Raw genomic sequence first — 20197 nt, 5'->3', positions numbered from 1 at the left:
AAGTGGTGGTCTAAGCTTTCCTTTAGTGTCAATAATATACAATGCATTTGGAAAGTTTTCAGACCCTTTCACTGTTTTTACATTGTTATGTTGGGGCATTGTGCTACAATAAAAAAAAATAAAAAAAATCACGAGTTCCCCCATCAGTCTGCACTCAGTACCCCAACAGTGTGAAAACGTAATTTTCGAAATTTTTACTAATTTATTAAATGTCATGAAAGGGTAGTAAACAGTGCAGCCCTGTATTCCACTCGCACCACTGTCTATACCTATTTGCGCAATCCGCCCTAAGTGATGGCCCACAACTGGACGTCAATCCCTTCTTAGCTAAGTGCAGGGGCCTAAACAAAAAGAGTAGTCAGAAAGAAAGGGGTAAAAAGCAGACAGGCAAAACCAGGACCAGATCAGAATCCAAAATCTGATACAATTACACAGCAAAGTGAAACTTGTCAGCAGACAAAGGAGAGGTCACAAGTTAGCAGAGTCAACAGTGTCCAAAATCAAGCACAATCAAATATCAGGCAGAGGCATTCAGTAAGGGTGGGTTCACACTAGTGTTAGGGATTCCGTTATGGCTTTCCGTTATAACATAGTTATAACAGAAAATAAAAGAATCCATAAGACAGAAGGACGGATCCGTTCTTCTGCCCATAGACTTGTATTATGACGGAAAGCAAAATGGAAGCCTTTAAAAAGGCATTCCGTTTGCTTTCCATCCTAATAAAAGTCTATGGGAATCAAAACGGATCCGTCTGGTTCCCGTTATTCAAGACGGAAAACAAAGTCCTGTCGACAGGACTTTGTTTTCCGTCTTGCATAACGGGACCCAGACGGATCCGTTATGGTTTCCCATAGACTTCTATTAGGACGGAAAGCAAACGGAATGCCTTTTAAAGGCTTCCGTTTTGCATTCTGTCTGGGCATTCCGTTATAACCATGTTACAACGGAAAGCCATAACGGAATCCGTAACGCTAGTGTGAACCCACCCTAATCAGAAGCAATGTCCGACAAAAAGGCAAAAGGTCAATGATCCAGCGTAATAAACAAACAACTAGCTAGTGAGGCAGCAATACCAATCACAGGCAACTGTGGCCAGCACCTGCCTGTTTAAATTGCCCGCCTTCAGCATGTGATGCCGGCACCGACCCCAATTGGTCCGGTATCCCTGCTCCCTGATAAGTCGACCAGACCCACAGTTAGCAGTGATGGTTGCCATAGCAACAGAGAGAAGCCACCATATTGCAGCCGGACTTGCCGGAGAACAGGTATGTGACATTAAAAAGTAAAATTTCTCAAGGACATAAGTATTCAAGCCTTTTGCTATGACAATTGACATTTAGTTCTGCACAACACCATTCCCTACAGTGAGGCATGGTAGTGGCAGCATCATGCTGTGGAGTGTTTTTCAGCGATGGGACAGGGAGACTGGTTAGGATTGAGAGAAAGCTGAATGGAGCAAAATAAAGAGATATCCTTAATGAAAACCTGATCCAGAGTGTTCTAGACCTCAGACTGGGCTGAAGGTTCACCTCCCAACAAGACAATAACCCTAAGTACACAGCCAAGACAACACAGGAGTGGCTTAGGGAAAACTCTATGAATGTCTTTGAGTGGTCCAACCAGAGCCCTGACTTGAACCCAATCAAGGATCTCTGGAGAGACCTGAAAATGGCTCTCCACTAATGGTCCCCATTCAACCTGACAGAGCTTAAGAGGATCTGCCGAGAATAATAGCAGAGAATCCCTGCAAATCTTGTGGCATCAGATTCTGGCGCAAGGTACAGTAAATCTGCCGGCCCTGCTAAACCCTTTCCCCTTTTCTCACCACTTTAGAAAAGTGGAGAGAATCTCAAAAAGTCACAAATTATGGCGCAAATATGGCATGCATCATAATTTGCAACTTTCTTTTACACCACAATAGGGGCATAAACATTTTAGGCTTGAGGGTAGTCATTGGTTGCAGCAGGGCAAGCCCATACATTTGGAAGTTTGCAGAATATGGACCTGAGGGACACAGAAGGGGGCCAGGGAACCAGGTGAGCTTGATTTTTTCAACTGTTAGACCACACTTCTGCCTACAGTTACAAATGTCCCAAAGCTCGACAACCACTTTCATGGATAAAATTCTAAGTGAAACCATTAGAGCGAGGTCTGTCGGTGCCACTGAACCTAATGCTGACTGTATAAATCATATACTCCCCCTAGTGGAACCTTCTGGTAGACAGAATTATATCATGACATACCACTAAAATAAGTCATCAATGTCCAACTGGTGGTGGTCTCCTAGTAGCTCTAATTTTTTCTAAGGCCACAAAGCTGGCCAATTATGGTCAATGGGCAACTATGCAGCCTCTGAAAAAAAAAGAGCAGTGTTCTGAGGCAGAAAGTTCTTAGAGCTGCTGCCATTTAATATTTATGATTAGTCACAGCTTCAGTGATGGTACATCCCTGCAAATACCGCTATGGCTGTAGAAATAAAAGACTGGACGATTTGCAGATCTGAAAGAGGCCATTAAAGGCATACAAATAGCCTTCATATAAACAGAAATAGTTTATGGTTCTGTATTTTCACCAATGTGATGCCTTTAAAAAAAAAAAAAAAAAAAAGTACTGGATATAAAGAAAAGCTGGTGAACACAATGACGGTGAAATAATGTCTAAAAAACAAATTTCCTTTAGCCTTGAGATGGTTTTGAAATATTACAGAGTCCGTGAGACGTTCAAGAAGTCTTATGTTATAAAAGCTCCAGAAAATATTATATCTTTTTACATAAATATATATATTGCCATCCGCATATAAACCATTTTAAAGTTAAACTTCAAAAGCCCACAAAACGATATGATAGTACATGTTCTTCATTTGTGTAAAATACGGCCAGCAGAACGTACCTTGTTCCTGGCTTTAATCTAAAGCTTATCTTCGTCTTCAGTATGAAAATGTTAAAGCAGTTAACCAAAAATGAAATACTATATTAAACTGAAGACCGCAATATAAACAAATAAAACGAAGAAATATTTAAAACTCTTACACCTCTTCCAAGCAAAGAGATACAAAAAAATAAATAAATTACAGCATACTTCACAATAAAAGGTTTGCAATAAAGTGACGTGATACATAACATATCTGCGCCCTTTCCAGAAGTCTGCTATTACTGTATATTTGTCACAACTAGACAAAAAGAGACAATAAATGCATGATGATAAAAATTATTAGTGCATTAATTAGCCGTCATACACACCCCGAGTCAGAAACTGCCCCAATATGCCACTCAAGGAAGTTTATGGAGCCATAATCTACCTCTGCAGTTACTACACCAGTAACACCCCCTGGGAAGCAGCAAAAATAAAAAGGGGATGGGACAATCCTACTAACTACATCCACTTGCCTTCAAAGTGGGTATCGCGAAACTGCATCTTGCTGTAAAAGTTTGCCACTTGCCAATTACTTGCTTGATTCTTCAAAACATTATATTCGTATTTAGGTTTTTTAACTGGGGGACACTTTTACATGTATTTTTTTTTCCAACCACAGTTCAATAACTCGTACATACGCTTACTAAGACTCACATACCAATACTCATATTTGCACTCAGGCCTCTTTCACACGGGCGTCCTGGATTTGCTACGGATGCATCGCGTGTGCATTGCGGGAAACCCGCGCGAGTAGGCACGCAATTTCAGTCAGTTTTGACTGCGATTGCGTTCCGATGTTCAGTTTTTTGCAATGAGTCTTGCACACGCGTGAGAAAAAACTGAATGTGGTACCCAGACCCGAACTTCTTCACTAAAGTTCAGGTTTGGGTTCGGTGATGTGTAGATGTAATTATTTTGGGTAAGGTGTTCTATTCATTTTATTATTTTCCCTTCTAACATGGGAAAATAATAGCATTCTTAATACAGAATGCTTAGTAAAATGTAGCTTGAGGGGTTAAAAAAAATATATAATAATTAACTCCCCTCATCCTCTTGTTCGCGCAGCTGGCATAGTCTTCTTTCTTTTTCTTTCAGGACCTAAAAAAGGACCTTTGATGACGTAATCGCGCTCACCACGTGGTGAGCGCAGTGACGTCAGCGCAGGTCCTTCTGAATGAAGATAGAAGACAATGCCGGTTGCGCGAACAAGAGGATGAGGTGAGTTAATTTAATTTAATTTTTTTAACCCCTCAAGCCACATTTTAGTAAGCATTCTGTATTAAGAATAAGGACCATGCTGTGAAATCACCGCTCATCTGAACAGCCCCATTGAAGGGAATGGGTCCAGATTCAGTGCGGGTGCAATGCGTTCACCTCACGCATTGCACCCGCGCGGAATTCTCGCCCGTGTGAAAGGGGCCTTATACTCTCATTTTGTGCTCCAGTTTTTTCTTTCCTTTTAGGCCTCATGCACACGACGGTTTTTTTTTGGGGTCCGTAGGTCCGTGATCCGTGTCCATTTTTTCTTACTTGGGTCTTCCTTGATTTTTGGAGGATCCACGGGCATGAAGGAAAAAGTCGTTTTGGTGTCCGCCTGGCCGTGCGTAGCCAAACGGATCCGTCCCGATTTACAATGCAAGTCAATGGGACGGATCCGTTTGACGTTGACACAATATGGTGCAATTGCAAACGGATCCGTCCCTCATTGACTTTCAATGTAAAGTCAGGAGTCCCTATTATACCATCGGATCAGAGTTTTCTCCAATCCGATTGTATATTTTAACTTGAAGCGTCCCCATCACCATGGGAACGCCTCTATGTTAGAATATACCATCGGATTTGAGTTATATCGTGAAAACTCATATCAGACAGTATATTCTAACACAGAGGCGTTCTCATAGTGATGGGGACGCTTCAAGTTAAAATATACTACGAACTGTGTACATGACTGCCCCCTACTGCCTGGCAGCACCCAATCTCTTACAGGGGGCTGTGATCCGCACAATTAACCCCTCAGGTGCCGCACCAAAGGGGTTAATTGTGCGGCCGGGCGCTCCTCGTACTGGTAAGTGAAAGGTCTGTGCGGCGCATTGCTTATAGCACAGACCTGTCACTTACCAGTAGGAGGAGCGCCCGGCCGGTCACAGACATCGCAGGTAAGTATAATGCTTCGAAAAATTGCTAAGTAACCATGGCAGCCAGGACTGCAGTAGTGTCCTGGTTGCCATGGTTACCGATCGGAGCCCCAGCGATTAAACTGGGACTCCAATCGGAACTCTCCGCTGCCACCAATGATTAGGGGGGATATTTTAATTAAAAGGGGGAGGGAGGGGGGCCGCACTGGCCACCAATGAATGTAATACAAGGGAGGGAGGGTTGCTGAGGAGATGGAAAACCCCAGATGTACCACCTATTAGCGATTTGATCACCGCTCTCAACAACACTTATACATACGAAAAGATTATATCGATGGGGAAAGGCGGTTTCACCAAATTTCAGTTGCATTGGGCATCCTGGGAGCAGTCCCCCTTATGTTCCTCCTCCCCGTAACTTACTTTGTCCCGCTAAATAAAACCTGGATATGCTATACCTTAGATATGGGAAGCTAAGTAGTTATACACTGTGGAATCAGTTTATTTTCAGAGCTGGCATAGGCAGGCACCTTTTTCATGTGTAGCACAGATATTCAGCAGGCAATAGTTTAATGTAAACTGTGTTCCTTGTGGTTTCTTTTGTGCTTCTATGTTTCCTTGAAGCACTGTTTGTAATATGTCTTCTATTCAAAAATGGAAATAAAAACGATTGAAACGAATACAGGGGAGGGAGAGATTTGGGGCACACTGGCCACCAATGAATTTAAAACTGGGGAGGGAGGGGGGGTGCCCCCTCCTGCCTGGCAACACCTGATCTCTTACAGGGGGCTATGATACGCACAATTAACCCCTCAGGTGCGGCATCTGAGGGGTTAATTGTGCGGATCACAGCCCCCTGTAAGAGATCGGGTGCTGCCAGGCAGCAGGGGGCAGTCATGTACACAGTTCTTAGTATATTCTAACTTGAAGCGTCCCCATCACTATGGGAACGCCTCTGTGTTAGAATATACTGTCGGATCTGAGTTTTCACGAAGTGAAAACTCAGCTCTGAAAAAGCTTTTATGCAGACGGATCTGCGATCCATCTGTGTGAAAGTAGCCTACGGCCACGGATCACGGATGCCAATCTTGTGTGCATCTGTGTTTTTTCACGGACCCATTGACTTGAATGGGTCCGTGAACCGTTGTCCGTCAAAAAAATAAGACAGGTCATATTTTTTTGCCAGACAGGAAACACGGATCACGGCCACGGATGAACAACGGTGCATTTTCCGAGTTTTCAACGGACCCATTGAAAGTCAATGGGTCCGCAGAAAATCACGGAAAACGGAACAACGGACACGGATGCACACAACAGTCGTGTGCATGAGGCCTTAAGTGCATTGTTAGTGCCATTCTCTTGTCTCCATTTAAATTCACTTTTAAACTTTATTACCATACATAGACCTTTCTTGATTTTTCTATAGATTTGTGCTATTGAGACTTTATCACTTGTGGAATTATAACAAAAATCTGTAAAACTGTGCAAATTAACAATAAAATAATTTTTGTTCTTTGTGCATAAAAAGGTGTGTTTTAATTGAGCCTTTCTAAAATTAAATAGTGAACCAACCACTTTTTCCCCACAAAATTCCTCCACCCTTTTTATGTTCCTAAAGGAAACTATATGTGAAACCCGAGTGATACCCAGCTTTTCCCAAAACCTAAAATCTTCAATCAACATAAATTCCCTAAGATTGATATTTTGCCATAAGGGAGTGAAATTAAGAATGTATGTGATCCCTAATATTAGTTTGACTTTCTTCCAAACCATATGGATTGCTCTGCTGATAAGGCAGTGTTTTCTTCGGATTCCCATATATTCTGTTTTTAAGATACTAAAAATATCTCGTTGAAGGCCTGAAAAATCCCTGGTGAGAAGGTAAAAAACACCATCAGCACCACCCATATACCACTGGATCTGTGCTGCCAGATAGTAACCTTGAAAAAAGAGGGAATGATAGGCCCCCATCCTCCTCTGAAAGCCACAGATATTTTTGTTTGATCTAGACTCTCTTCCTGCCCCAAATTAAACCATTGAGAAGGCTTTCCAATTGTTTAAAAAAAAAAAACAATCCTCAATCCAGACAGTGCAAGCTGTTGTTTTGTATAATATTTGCGGGAGTAGAACCATTTTGGTCAAAGCAATTCGGTCTGATTGGCTGAGAACAAGCTTTTGCCAGACTCTGATTTTATCTTTAATTTGATCAAGTAGTGGTGTTTAGATTTATTAGAGGTTTAATTTATTAAAATCCTGAATGGTTGGGCTGATCCTGATACCCAGGTAGTCCAATGGGGTAAGAGTCCTGACCTCAGCTACAATAAATTGGGGAGATCGAATTAGAGGGAGCAGTAGGGATTTCAACCAATTCACCTCATATCCTGAGATAGAACCAAATTCCTTTATTACTTTCATCACATAAGGTAATGCTAAATAGTCATCTTTTAAGAAAACGAGGATGTTGTCTGCGTATAGACCCCTGAATCCCCCGCACGTTCCCGTCCAATCTTATCCTACATGCCAAAGGTTCTAAGAAAATGGCAACAAAAGGGGAGATAAGGGGCAACCCTATCTAGTACCCCGATGTAGTACAAAAGAATTTGAGCATACTCCATTAATATTTATTCTAGCCGTAGGCTGATTGTATAGAAGCTTGACTCATCTAATGAAGCTACTACCCATGTTCATTTCCTCCATTGTCCGCCATAGGAAGTTCCACTCCACCCAGTCAAACGCCTTAGCGGCATCAAGTGACATGATGGGGCGGTCCTCCCCATTTCCCAAAGAGATATTCGCAATAGCTCTACGAATGTTAGATTGAGCAAGTCGCTTAGGGATGAAGCCAGTTTGGTCAGGGTGTATGATTATCCCAACTACCCTCTTAAGCCAAAACTCTAGCACAGATTTTATAATCCGGATTAAGTAGTGATATAGGTCTGTAGGACCCTATCTCCTGTTCATCCTTACTCTTCTTTAATACCAAAGTGAAAATTGCCTCAGGAAGAGATGGGGGAAATATACCCTCATCCCAGGATACATTAAGGACCTGTACTAGACAGGGAAGCTGGACTTCACCGAACCTTCTATATAACTCAAAGGGGAGACCATCAGAACGCGGGGCTGTGTTCCCACGGATAGTACTTAAAGCTTCTTGCAGTTCACTTAATTGGACAGGAAGATTCAGCGAGGCCCTGTCCTCCTCTGACAACACAGGGAGGGCAGTACTTTCAAAAATACCTGAAGGTCTCGGCCTTCCCCATTCATCTCGGTTTTATATAAAGAGGAGAAGTGGTCAGTGAATTCTTGCATAATATCCTCCATAGCGAAGGAAAGATTACCGTTTCTTAATCGAATACATTTAATTTTATTGAATCCCTTTTGATTTTGTATTATTGTGGCCAGAAATCTGCCAGGCTTACCTGCCTCGCTTACTGTTTCTGGCCTATAAAAAAAAAAAAACACTTTGTTGGGATTTATCTTGAAGGTATAGTTTGTGTTCCTCTATTGCTTTCATTAGTTGTTGTTGGGTTTCTATTCTCTTAGTATTGCTGATCTCAATCTGCAGATCAGCAACTCTCTGTTCGAGCTGCTTCTCCTTTTCCGCAAAGGTGGATTTTCTTTATTTTACTGGAAAATATTCCCCGGATAAATGCTTTTAAGGTGTCCCAAATGAAGTGTACATGCGCAGAGCAGAGATTTATGGCTCAGAATTCTTTAATCTCATTACAAATTTTTCCATGTTCAATCTAAAACTTCTAGGCCGATAAAACCAGTCAAATTCCTTTATCAACAATAAAATAGGGGAATGGTCAGATATACTATGTGCTTCATACTTCATTCAAGCGATTTTATCAATGAAGTCAGGGCTTGTTAGCGCAAGGTCAATTCTTGACATAATGGTGTATGAGCGGCTATAACAGGAGAATACTTTATCACCATACAAATGGAGGCAGATCTCAATGAATGCCAATTCTTGACATGCCTTGTACAGTAAAGTGTACCCACTTGTTTTAGCCCTAGACTCAGACACCGTTGAGATTCTATCATTCTCCTGCTTCATTACATTGTTGAAGTCACCCATAATTAAAATCGGACATTTACCCCTTTGGTTAACAAATTCAACAAGGCAGGACATAAAGAGAAAAGGGAGGAGAGATGTACACAAAAGCTAACACGCAAACGACTCAATTCCAACGACAATGGAGGAGACAAACCTACCCTCCCTATCGATTCTTTGTCCTGTGGGCTCATACTCCACCCTTGTGTGTATATACACACACAGAAAGAGGGCAGACAGGAATGGTACTCAAACTGTGCCCATTTTTTTTTTTCATACAGGCCAATTTCTCCGATGTTAAATGTGTTTCTATAAGTCCTACTATCACGGGGAGATGTTTATTAATTAAGTCAGATACAATTATCCTTTTTGATCTATCAGCCAATCCCCGGACATTCCAGACGAGAACTCTATGCATCATCCCTTCAAATCAGACTAAAACAAAACGTTAATCCCTGATAATTATCCATTTCCGTGGCCCCCCGAGACAATATATAACTGAATCCACCCCACCCCACCCTGGCCCACAAGGGAAAGCAACCTTACAAACCTCTTACTATCTGCGCATCCCCACCCCCCTCCGCTGTAACAATTTATAGTTTTAATAGATCACATACATATTCCCTTACGATCAAGCCATTCCAATATATCATCGAGTTTCCTAAAAAATAAACTTTCTCCTGATAAACAACTCTCAATTTGGCAGGATAGATCATAGAGTATTCAATCTTAGCATGGGCAAGTCTTTTCTTTGCCTCTCGGAACTCACTTCTTTTGAACTGAGTATCTCTTGAGAAGTCAGGGAATAGCTCTATTCTATTGCCATTATAATCTAAGTCCTGAACCTCTCTCATTCTTCTCAATCAAATCTCTATCCTTCTGGGACAGTATCCTAACCAATATGGCTCTAGGGACACTGCCTGGTGGAGGTTTTTTTCCTGGAATTCTGTGTGCCCGCTCTACAACAGGCAAGGGAGAAAAATTCTCAGAACCAAATACCTCTAGTAGCCAATTTTGAATAAAGCCTGCAGGGTCCTCCTTTTCCGACCCCTAAGGGAAGCCTAACAGACGAAGGTTAGATCTTCTAGACCTGTCTTCCAACTCTGTGAGTTTCTCCCATAATAATTTCCTCTCTAAGTCTGAGGCGTCAATTTGCTTAGTTGCCTTATCCAGCTCTTTTTTCTTATATACTGAGAGCTCCTGGAGACCTTTAACTTTTTCGCAAATTTTGTTTATCTCATCTTTTATTAATGTGATGTCTGATTGTACAGATGCCATCTTTGTCGACAGATCTCCTAAAGATTGATTGGAAAGGCGGACTGCATCTAATATATCCAATTTCCTATCAATCAGTTCTATTCTGTTGTCTAGTATCACATTTCCCCGAATCATCAGTTCCGTCCGTGAGACATTCTTTATCAGGTATCCTAGTATCCTACTCCCTTGCCCCTTCTGGGCCAACCTCGTCCTTGACTGGGGGGGATTTTGAAAACGTATCTATCTTTGTTATGGGACTACTCAAACCACCCCCCTTGGGCGAAGCTGGAACAGTAGATTTTCTATTATGGGACTGGTGGCATACTTTTCTTTTTTTTATGACACAATATATAGGTAGATATATATGTAGATAGTTCGTTTTAATAAAACATCCAGACAGAGCAGGTCAATGATATATAAGCCGCTGTCCTGAATATATAGACCTCTGCCCCGGATCTAATCTTTGGATATTCCAAAGGTATCTCAGATCCACATGCCAAGGAGTGATGGATATCAAACAAGAATACTGATGAACAAATTAGTCAAAAACAATTAATGAAGCACACCGTTTCCTTTGACATATAGTTGTCAGACCGAGGTATCATAATCTGGTAAAATAAATTCCAAGCTAATCCCCCCCAGGGATTACGGTATATATATTATTATATATATTATTACTATAGAAGAATGTAGAGTTATGATACGTAGGAGAAGTTTATGAACTCTTTTTTAAATCGAGGATAAATAGAAGTAAGTCTGTAATTACAGCTTACATAAAGAAAGACAAAAAGTTCCAGACACTACAGGCTTTGCCACCCGGAAACTGCAATGTGACTGTATACACGTAGTTCTTATACAATGGAGAGGGAGTGATACGGGTGCAAAGCGATAGTGAAATTATTAAAGAATGGACTCAGGCTCCAGATGATTTTGTGCAGTAGCCGCAACTGCTAAGACGCCACTCTGGGTCTAGATCTGGCTTCTCCTCCCGTGGTTAACAGTTAATCCCCGCACCTGGCAGAGACTCCTAATGTGTAACTTGGATGGATGGAAAAGCCGGAGTGTCTCAATGTCATGCCGCTACGCTCTAATCTATTTCATTTAATATTTGTGTGTGTCGTTAAAAGATATCAACACTATCCACTATAACAGTGACATCTACAGCACCCCGCCCCCTAACAGTGACCTTCACAGCCCCCCACCCCTTAACACTGCCCCCCCCCACAGTGCCCCGTCCCTTAAAATTGGACCTCCACAGCAGTCCACCCCCTTAACAATGAGTTTCACAGCACACCACCCCCTTGACAGTGACCTCCACAGGGGCCCACCCCCTTAACAGTGGCCTTTACAGCAATCTGCCCCTTAACACTGACCTCCATAGCGTACCCTCCCCTTAACTGTGACCTCTGGAGGTCCAGTTTTAGGCCAGACAGTGTGGCTTTCAGACTCCCTATCCTCCGTCTGGTGCAGGGCCTGGATGGACACAAGGATCTGAGTGTGAGCTGCAGGAAGAAAGTCACTGTCCATCTCCCACCCCTGCAGCTGACAGAAGTTGATTTTTAACTTCATTTTTTCAATCCCTGTCGGCTGAGGAGTGAGAGGGGCATGGCCTAACCAGATTGGGGCGTGGCTTAGTGGGACCTAAAAGTTGATTTAGAACTTCATTTTTTCAATAATCCCTGTTGGCTGAGGAGTGGGAGGGGGCGTGTCCTAACTGGATCCGCAGTGTGTCCTTTTGAGCAGCTCACTCTAAGACAGCAGCACTGTGCTGTCTGAGTGTGAGCTGCAGGGAGAAAGTCACCCTGCCTCCCAACTCATGCAGCTGACAGAAGTTGATTTTTATCTTCATTTTTTCTTTCCCTGTCGGCTGAGGAGTGGGTTTTAAAGGGTTTCTGTCACCCCAATTTTCACTTTTAAACAGGCTGACATTATAGATGTGAAAATGTCACCTGAATTTAACTCTGCATTTCTTTTATTTAAGTATGCCCCTGTTTTCGTGTAATTTTAACTTTTATTATATGCAAATGAGCCTCTAGGAGCAGAGGGGGGGGGGGGGGGGGGGCTGCACTTGCACTTGCCGAATACTGAACGGGACAGCCCTGTCAATCAAGACAGAAGGGCGTGGAAATGAGGTGGGCGAACGGAGCCTCTAGGAGCAGGTGCAACGTTCCCCCCTGCTCCTAGAGGCTCATTTGCATATAATAAAAGTTAAAATTACATGAAAACAGGGGCATACTTAAATAAAAGAAATGCAGAGTTAAATTCAGGTGACATTTTCACATCTATAATGTCAGCCTGTTTAATAGCGAAAATTGGGGCAACAGAAACCCTTTTGAGGGTTGAAACCCGTCTTTTGAGGGTGGACACATTGTGGCAGGGGTCGTGTCTGGGCTCCTTCCTTCAAGAGTGACACCCCTCTGGGCACCTTACTGGCTCATTTGCATACCAAATAAACTGGATTTTCACAGGATAAAAAACATCTATTGCTGGAACAAAGGCACATCTTGAAATAAGGTACTAAGTGCTATTAGGCCATGGCTTTACTTCAATAGCGATTATCCCGATGACAGATTTCCTTTAAAGCTCACCTACAGCAGTGAAGAAAAATGGCTGGGTTGTTATGGAAACCTGGAGTAAAACTGTGTATGTGGAGGCTAACAGCCTGCAAGCTTTTGCCTGATAAGGGTCATGTGACTAAACTTCTATTGGCTAATGCATTTTTGGGGGAATATCTCAGAAACGGTACGTCCTAGAGAGACGAGACCAGGTCTAAAACCTTCCCGGACACCTGATGTACCTGTGTGTCAAATTTCGTGATTGTAAATGAGACGGTGCGGATTCCTTTAGCGGACATACATACATACATACATACACAGCTTTATATATTAGATTCATATGATTCATTATGTTTTCTCAATGTGTCAGATATAATTTCAGCTGTCATGGATTTTTGGATAGGTTCATAAAAAAAAAAAAAAAAAAAAAAGAAAAAAAATATCAGACTCAAAAACCTGCTGCATGATAACTGTATAATCCAGGGCTGTGGAGTGGGAGGCAATTTTGGGTACCTGGAGTCGGCAAAAAATGAACCGACTCAGACTAGATTTAAATGTCCCAATTCACAAAAAGTTATAACTAATTACCGTATTTTTCGCCCTATAAGACGCACCTGCCCATAAGACGCACCTAGGTTTTTGAGGAGGAAAATAAGAAAAAAAATTGAACTAATGGTGGTCTGTGGATGGCACTGTTATGGGGGCATCCGTGGATGGCACTGTTATGGGGGATCATTGTGGGGGCATCTGTGGATTGCACTGTTATGGGGGAATCTGTGGATGACACATATATAGCATCTTATCTTATGTGTCATCCACAGATCCCCCCCATAACAGTGTCCCTGTGTAGTGAATTGGGGCCGGAATCTGTTTCTGTAATGGAAGCGGGGCCCGATGCCTGCTTCATTCATAAAGTGGGCAGAGCAGGCACATACCGTAGTGAGCTACGCTACGAGCGCCCACCCGGCCTCCTGACTGCCAAGAAGTTAGTAGTAAGTAGTACAGCGCTAGATTTAAGATGATTGGAATACTTTAACAATACCCACAAGTTAGATATGATTATATTACAGTGAGCGGGGCCCGGTGTAGTAGAATACAGTGACTGCACTGGGCCCCGCTGCCATTACAGAACCAGATGCCGGCCCCCAGCCCCTCCTCCCTCTCAGCCTATTCACCGGACGGTCGCAGCATTCGCCCCATAAGACACACTGCTATTTTTCCCCCACTTTTGCGAAAAATACGTTACTTCTCTACTGTAAGAATAAAGGCCAATGCATGCAGTGCGTCACGTTACCGCAAAACGAACACGTTAATTGACCATGAAGACACATGCTTTTCATATGCTTCACTATATGGCACGCAACGCACAGTTGAGGAGCGGCAATACTTATATACTTTCCATTGTGTTTTCTTCCGCTGTTACAGGGAACGCAACGCCCATGGTTAACCTAGCCTCTCACTGATAACTGATTAAGTAAATATGTTTTTTGCAGGACTAGAGACACTTGTATAAGTGACGGGAACGGATAGTCAATAGTTCAAGACTGAAGCTGTAAACCATTTGAAAAACTGCTGTTATTCAGCTAAGGCTATAAAAACTTGTAAACTCAGATTGTTAGCGTAAACTTTAAACATGACTATGGGATTCTACTAGGGAAATCATGTTTTACAATAAATGCCCCTTCCCCTGCCCCTTCCTGGATCCTCCCATTGCCCTATCTTCAGCAGAAGATCAGCACACAAAGGAGAAGGCAGCAGCTTCCTAGCAAGTAGTTCTGTGGTAATGACATGTATGTTGCCAGGGGCGGACTGACAACTCATAGGGCCCCCGGGCAATAGGAGATTATGGGGCCCCTGTGTCCCCGCCCACCCTCAATCCACACCCACACACAGCCCCACCCACATCGCACCGTGTCGGCTTCAGGCTCATGTGGGCCCTTGGGCGATAAAGTCTCAGTGGGTCCCCCTATACAGTGATAATTCTCTGAGTACAGAAAATATAGTAGATGTCCCCTGCAGTCCTATGTAACACCACAGATAACACAGTGATGGCTATCTGAGTACAGAAATTGTAGTAGTGTTACCTGCAGTCCTATGTAAAACTACAGATAACACTAGTGCTGATAATGTGGTAGTGTTACCTACGTCCTTAGGGTGCCTCCCTATTAGTGTTGAGCGAACTTGTGTTTTAAGTTCGGCGTCTAAAGTTCGGGTTCAGGTTATCAAAGTATCCCGTTATGGATTCTAAATTCTGTTATGGTCCGTGGTAGCAGAATCCATAACGGGATACTTTGATAATCCGAACCCGAACCCGAACTTTAGATGCCGAACTTAAAACACAAGTTCGCTCAACACACTTCCCTATGTCTCTCCCACGGACTCCATGCTGGCAGCGCTGCCTCCTCCTTTTCTTCTTGCCCCGCACAGAATGTCTTGATGCATCTGCGTCAAGACATAGGAACACTGTGGGCATGGTGATGGTGACACACAGGGACAGAGAGCCACAGACACACACAGAGAGCCACCGACACACACACACACACACACACATAGAGAGACACAGACAGACACACACACGGAGAGACACAGACAGACACACACACGGAGAGACACAGACACACATAGAGCCACAGACATACACACACACACACACACGGAGAGACACAGACAGACACACACACGGAGAGACACAGACAGACACACACACGGAGAGACCCAGACATACACACACACGGAGAGACACAGACACACACGGAGAGCCACAGACACACACACGGAGAGCCACAGACACACACACGGAGAGCCACAGACACACACACGGAGAGCCACAGACACACACACACACAGAGAGAGACACAGACACACACACACAGAGAGAGACACAGACACACACACACACACACACACACAGAGAGACACAGACACACACACACACACACAGAGAGAGACACAGACACACACACACACACACACAGAGAGAGACACAGACACACACACACACACACACACACACAGAGAGAGACACAGACACACACACACACACAGAGAGAGACACAGACAGACACACACACAGAGAGAGACACAGACACAGACACACACACACACAGAGAGACACAGACACACACACACACACAGAGACACAGACACACACACACACACACACAGAGAGACACAGACACACACACAGACACACACGGAGAGACACACACACACACACACACACAGGGAGAGACACACACACACACACAGGGACAGACTCTCACAGAGTACTGTAGACAGATCCCAGAAATCACAGAGAACATCTGGCTGAAAGAAAGAACCGAGCAGCTTCAGGTGGATCTCACCCTGGAAAAGCTTATGTTAGATGGAGACAGTCAGCAGGTTGTATGCAGGGCTCTCTGTGGGCTGACACACTGTAACACAGGTGCTGTAATGGAGGCACCAAGGTACAGAAGGGCTGGGACCACCACTAGGATGAGGTAAGGGGCAGGAGGACACACACACAGTTGTGCGAATTAATGAACATACAAAACATAGGCCCCTTCTAGGACCAATCTAGGACACCCTAATAGGAAAATTGACAACCCTTTAAAATATAAAAGTTGTTGGATCCCTGATGCCATTGGAGGTTAGGAGGTGCCAATTTCACTAAGAGGACATAAGGGAATTTGATATATTTCAAGTAGTGTACATTCACAAAGAAACTCAGAAACTATAGACCAAGAAGGAAAGAAAATATTTATTTTAGACAAGCAAGTTTGAGCCTAGAGGATGACACAAATGAAGCCAAATGAACTATTACTTGTTCAAGTTAGGGCTCTTTCACACTTGCGTTCTTTTCTTCCGGCATAGAGTTCCGTCGTCGGGGCTCTATGCCGGAAGAATCCTGATCAGTTTTATCCTAATGCATTCTAAATGGAGAGAAATCCGTTCAGGATGCATCAGGATGTCTTCAGTTCCGGAACGTTTTTTGGCCGGAGAAAATACCGCAGCATGCTGCGCTTTTTGCTCCGGCCAAAAATCCTGAACACTTGCCACAAGGCCGGATCCGGAATTAATGCCCATTGAAAGGCATTGATCCGGCCTTAAGCTAAACGTCGTTTCGGCGCATTACCGGATCCGACGTTTAGCTTTTTCGGAATGGTTACCATGGCTGCCGGGACGCTAAAGTCCTGGCAGCCATGGTAAAGTGTAGTGAGGCGCGGGGGAGCAGCATACTTACCGTTCGTGCGGCTCCTGGGGCTCTCCAGAGTGACGTCAGGGCGCCCCACGCGCATGGATGACGTGATCGCATGGCACGTCATCCATGCGCATGGGGCGCTCTGACGTCATTCTGGAGCGCCCGGGGAGCCGCACAGACTAAGTATACTGCTCTCCCGCTCCCCACTACTACTATGGCAGCCAGGACTTTAATAGCGTCCTGGCTGCCATAGTAACACTGAACGCATTTTGAAGACGGATCTTCAAATGCGTCTTCAAATGCTTTCAGTTCACTTGCGTTTTTCCGGATCCGGCGTGTAATTCCGGCAAATGGAGTACACGCCTGATCCGGACAACGCAAGTGTGAAAGAGGCCTTAAGATATATGAATAATTCTGTAGACCAATATTTTCCAACCTGTGGCTCTGAGGCTGCTGCTAAAACTCTGAGCATGTCCTGGCAGTCTTTGGTGGGCAAGAAATTCTGAAAGTTGTAGATCTGCAACATAGGTGGGGCCCTGGTCACAGACTTTACCTAGGGAATCTCACTTGACTTCGCCCATACAGCATCACAGGTCCTTTACCTCCTCCAGTTGCACAGCCTGTGAGCCTGGCTCCTCCCACACAGGATCACATGGTCTTGACATCATCACAGGTCCTTTACCTCCTCACGCTGAACAGCCAGCCCAGGAGACTGACTTCGCCCATGCAGGATCACGTGGTCGTGACATCATGAAAGGTCTTTTAGCCTCCTCCAACTAGCAAAAGCCTGTAATGTATGGGCTACTGGGAGGAATAGGTCACGTGACGAGGGGACGCGAAATAGGCGGTGAAAAAAAACTCTTTAGCACAGCTGCGGCGGGCCCCTATTCTGGCCGGGCCCTCGGACCACGTCCGAAATGCCCGACCAGTCAGTCCGCCCCTGTATGTTGCCTTTCTTTCCTTCAAGGAATGTATAAAATACATTCACATATTAAATACAGAGGAGTCGGAAGTACCAAAAACTGAGGAGTCGGAGTTGGAGAATTTATCTACCGACTCCACAGCCCTGGTATAATCTGCATAAAGTAACCACTACTCCTCCTGAGGAAGCAAACTATACGCGAAACGCGCGTTGAGGAGCGCCATTGCCCTGGTACCTGTCCTAGCTCTGTTGGTATGTAGCCCTATTCACTTTGCACTACCGAGTACTCTTTTGACTTTGTGTCTGTAACTTTGGTATTTATGCATTCCGGTCATTTGAGGCAAGCATACTATTGCAATAGATCCCCTATAAATCTGGCACTATATCTATTGGGATAATTGGCCATTCAGATACTTTATATACATGGAGATCTTATAATACCCATCCATCTGATGGGGCAGGTAGCAGCGTGATGTAGGATTGTGGTTGTCCCTGCTTATTTATTGTCATATATTATATATCATGTATGTCTTTTATGGATATTGTAATAAAATTGATTTGCATTTTCTCATACCGGTGTGTTATGCACTCTTTTTCTTCATTGTGTTATTTTGTAAATTGCGGGAGTGTACCGTTTATATTTAAGACCGCAGGTGATTTAATAAAGTAACCTGTAGCCTAAAGCTGGCCATACACATTAGATTACTTTCACACTCGCGTTTGGTGCGGATCCGTCATGGATCTGCACCGATAATACAACCGCATGCATCCATTCAGAACGGATCAGTTTGTCTCATCTTTAACATTGCCAAACCGGATCAGTCTTGAACACCACTGAAAGTCAATGGGGAAGGATCAGTTTTCTATTGTGCCACATTGTGTCAGTGAAAACGGATCCGTCCCCATTGCAGGCAGCATTTTGGTGTCCGCCTCCAGAGCGGAATGGAGGCAAACTATTGCATTCTGAACAGATCCTTTTCCATTCAGAATGCATTAGGGCAAAACTGATCCGTTTTGGACCGCTTGTGAGAGCCCTAAAACGGATCTCACAAACATAAACCAAAACACCAGTGTGAAAGTAGCCTTAGGTAGAAGTTAGTTGATGATTTGACAGCAGTTGAGTAAACGATCATCTGGTTAACATTCATTTCACAGACACGGCCATATACATTTTAGTCCATATGGACCGTTACAGTTGTTCAAACTGCCCATACACGTTCAATGAAATCGGGCGATGGATGAAAGATCTTTCTGGGAACATTATTTCAAAGACAGATCTTTCATTCACAGACTATCTTTCTTTGAACAAATAAGCTTTCGTCCGACTATCAGATGAAAATATTGAACATGGCCGACTTCAGATTCCTGTTTTAAAATGTTTTTAAAGTCGTAAAATCAAAGGCCCAAGTTATTCACTGAAGTCTCGCATGACCTCCGCGAAGCATAAATTTCTCCGTACAGCATTAAAACTAAGTTGGGGAACGAATCAACTTCGGATCTTGGATCTGAAACTTAATTCGATCACCGCTAAGCGCCACCTTAAAGGGGTTCTCCAGGAATTAAGAAAATGAAAATACTTCAATATTACTCTATTATAGATATTTTCCCAAATGCTTTACATTAGTTATAATGGATCGTTTAGTTTCAGGATCAATCATCAGGGTAAAGAAAATGGTTGCCATCCTATTAGTACACATAAAACCTGTCTTAAATCACACAGCAGCACAAGTTGCTTCACAACACTGAGCTAAAGAGCTACCTCATCCTCCACTCCTACTTGTCAGGGGTTATGGTGCTGAATACAGCTGATAAGATCTTCAGCTGAATCTCTATAGAAGTGGAGCTCATGAGGAGACAAAGTACAGAGACAGACTGTGTAATGTGGGGCTGTGGTAATGGAGACTGCATACAAGTGCTGCTGCTCATTAGCCTCATCTTATCAGCTGTATTCAGGATCATAATCCCTGACAAGCAGAGAAGAGGATGACACAGATCTTTACCTCAGTGTTCTGAAGTAACCTGTCCTGCTGTGTGATTAGGAAAGCACTTTGCCCGCCTGCTATGCTAATGAATAGCATCGGTACAGGGAGGAAGAGACTGCCCTGTTTCTCAATGGGCATCTCCTTCTCCCTGGCTGTAGCGCGGTCCAATCACAGTGGAGAGCGTCAGAGCTAGGGAAA

General features: G+C 43.7%; 1 protein-coding gene across 3 annotated transcripts in view; it reads right to left on the bottom strand.

Annotated features, from left to right (window-relative positions):
- The window catches only part of RSRC1 (arginine and serine rich coiled-coil 1), a 321466-nt gene that overhangs the window by 145679 nt on the left and 155590 nt on the right, over positions 1–20197 (bottom strand). The window lies entirely within an intron of this gene.

This window comes from Bufo bufo, chromosome 4 (genome assembly GCF_905171765.1).
Source record: "Bufo bufo chromosome 4, aBufBuf1.1, whole genome shotgun sequence".
Taxonomy (NCBI): domain Eukaryota; kingdom Metazoa; phylum Chordata; class Amphibia; order Anura; family Bufonidae; genus Bufo; species Bufo bufo.
This window is presented reverse-complemented; position numbering and strand designations above follow the sequence as displayed.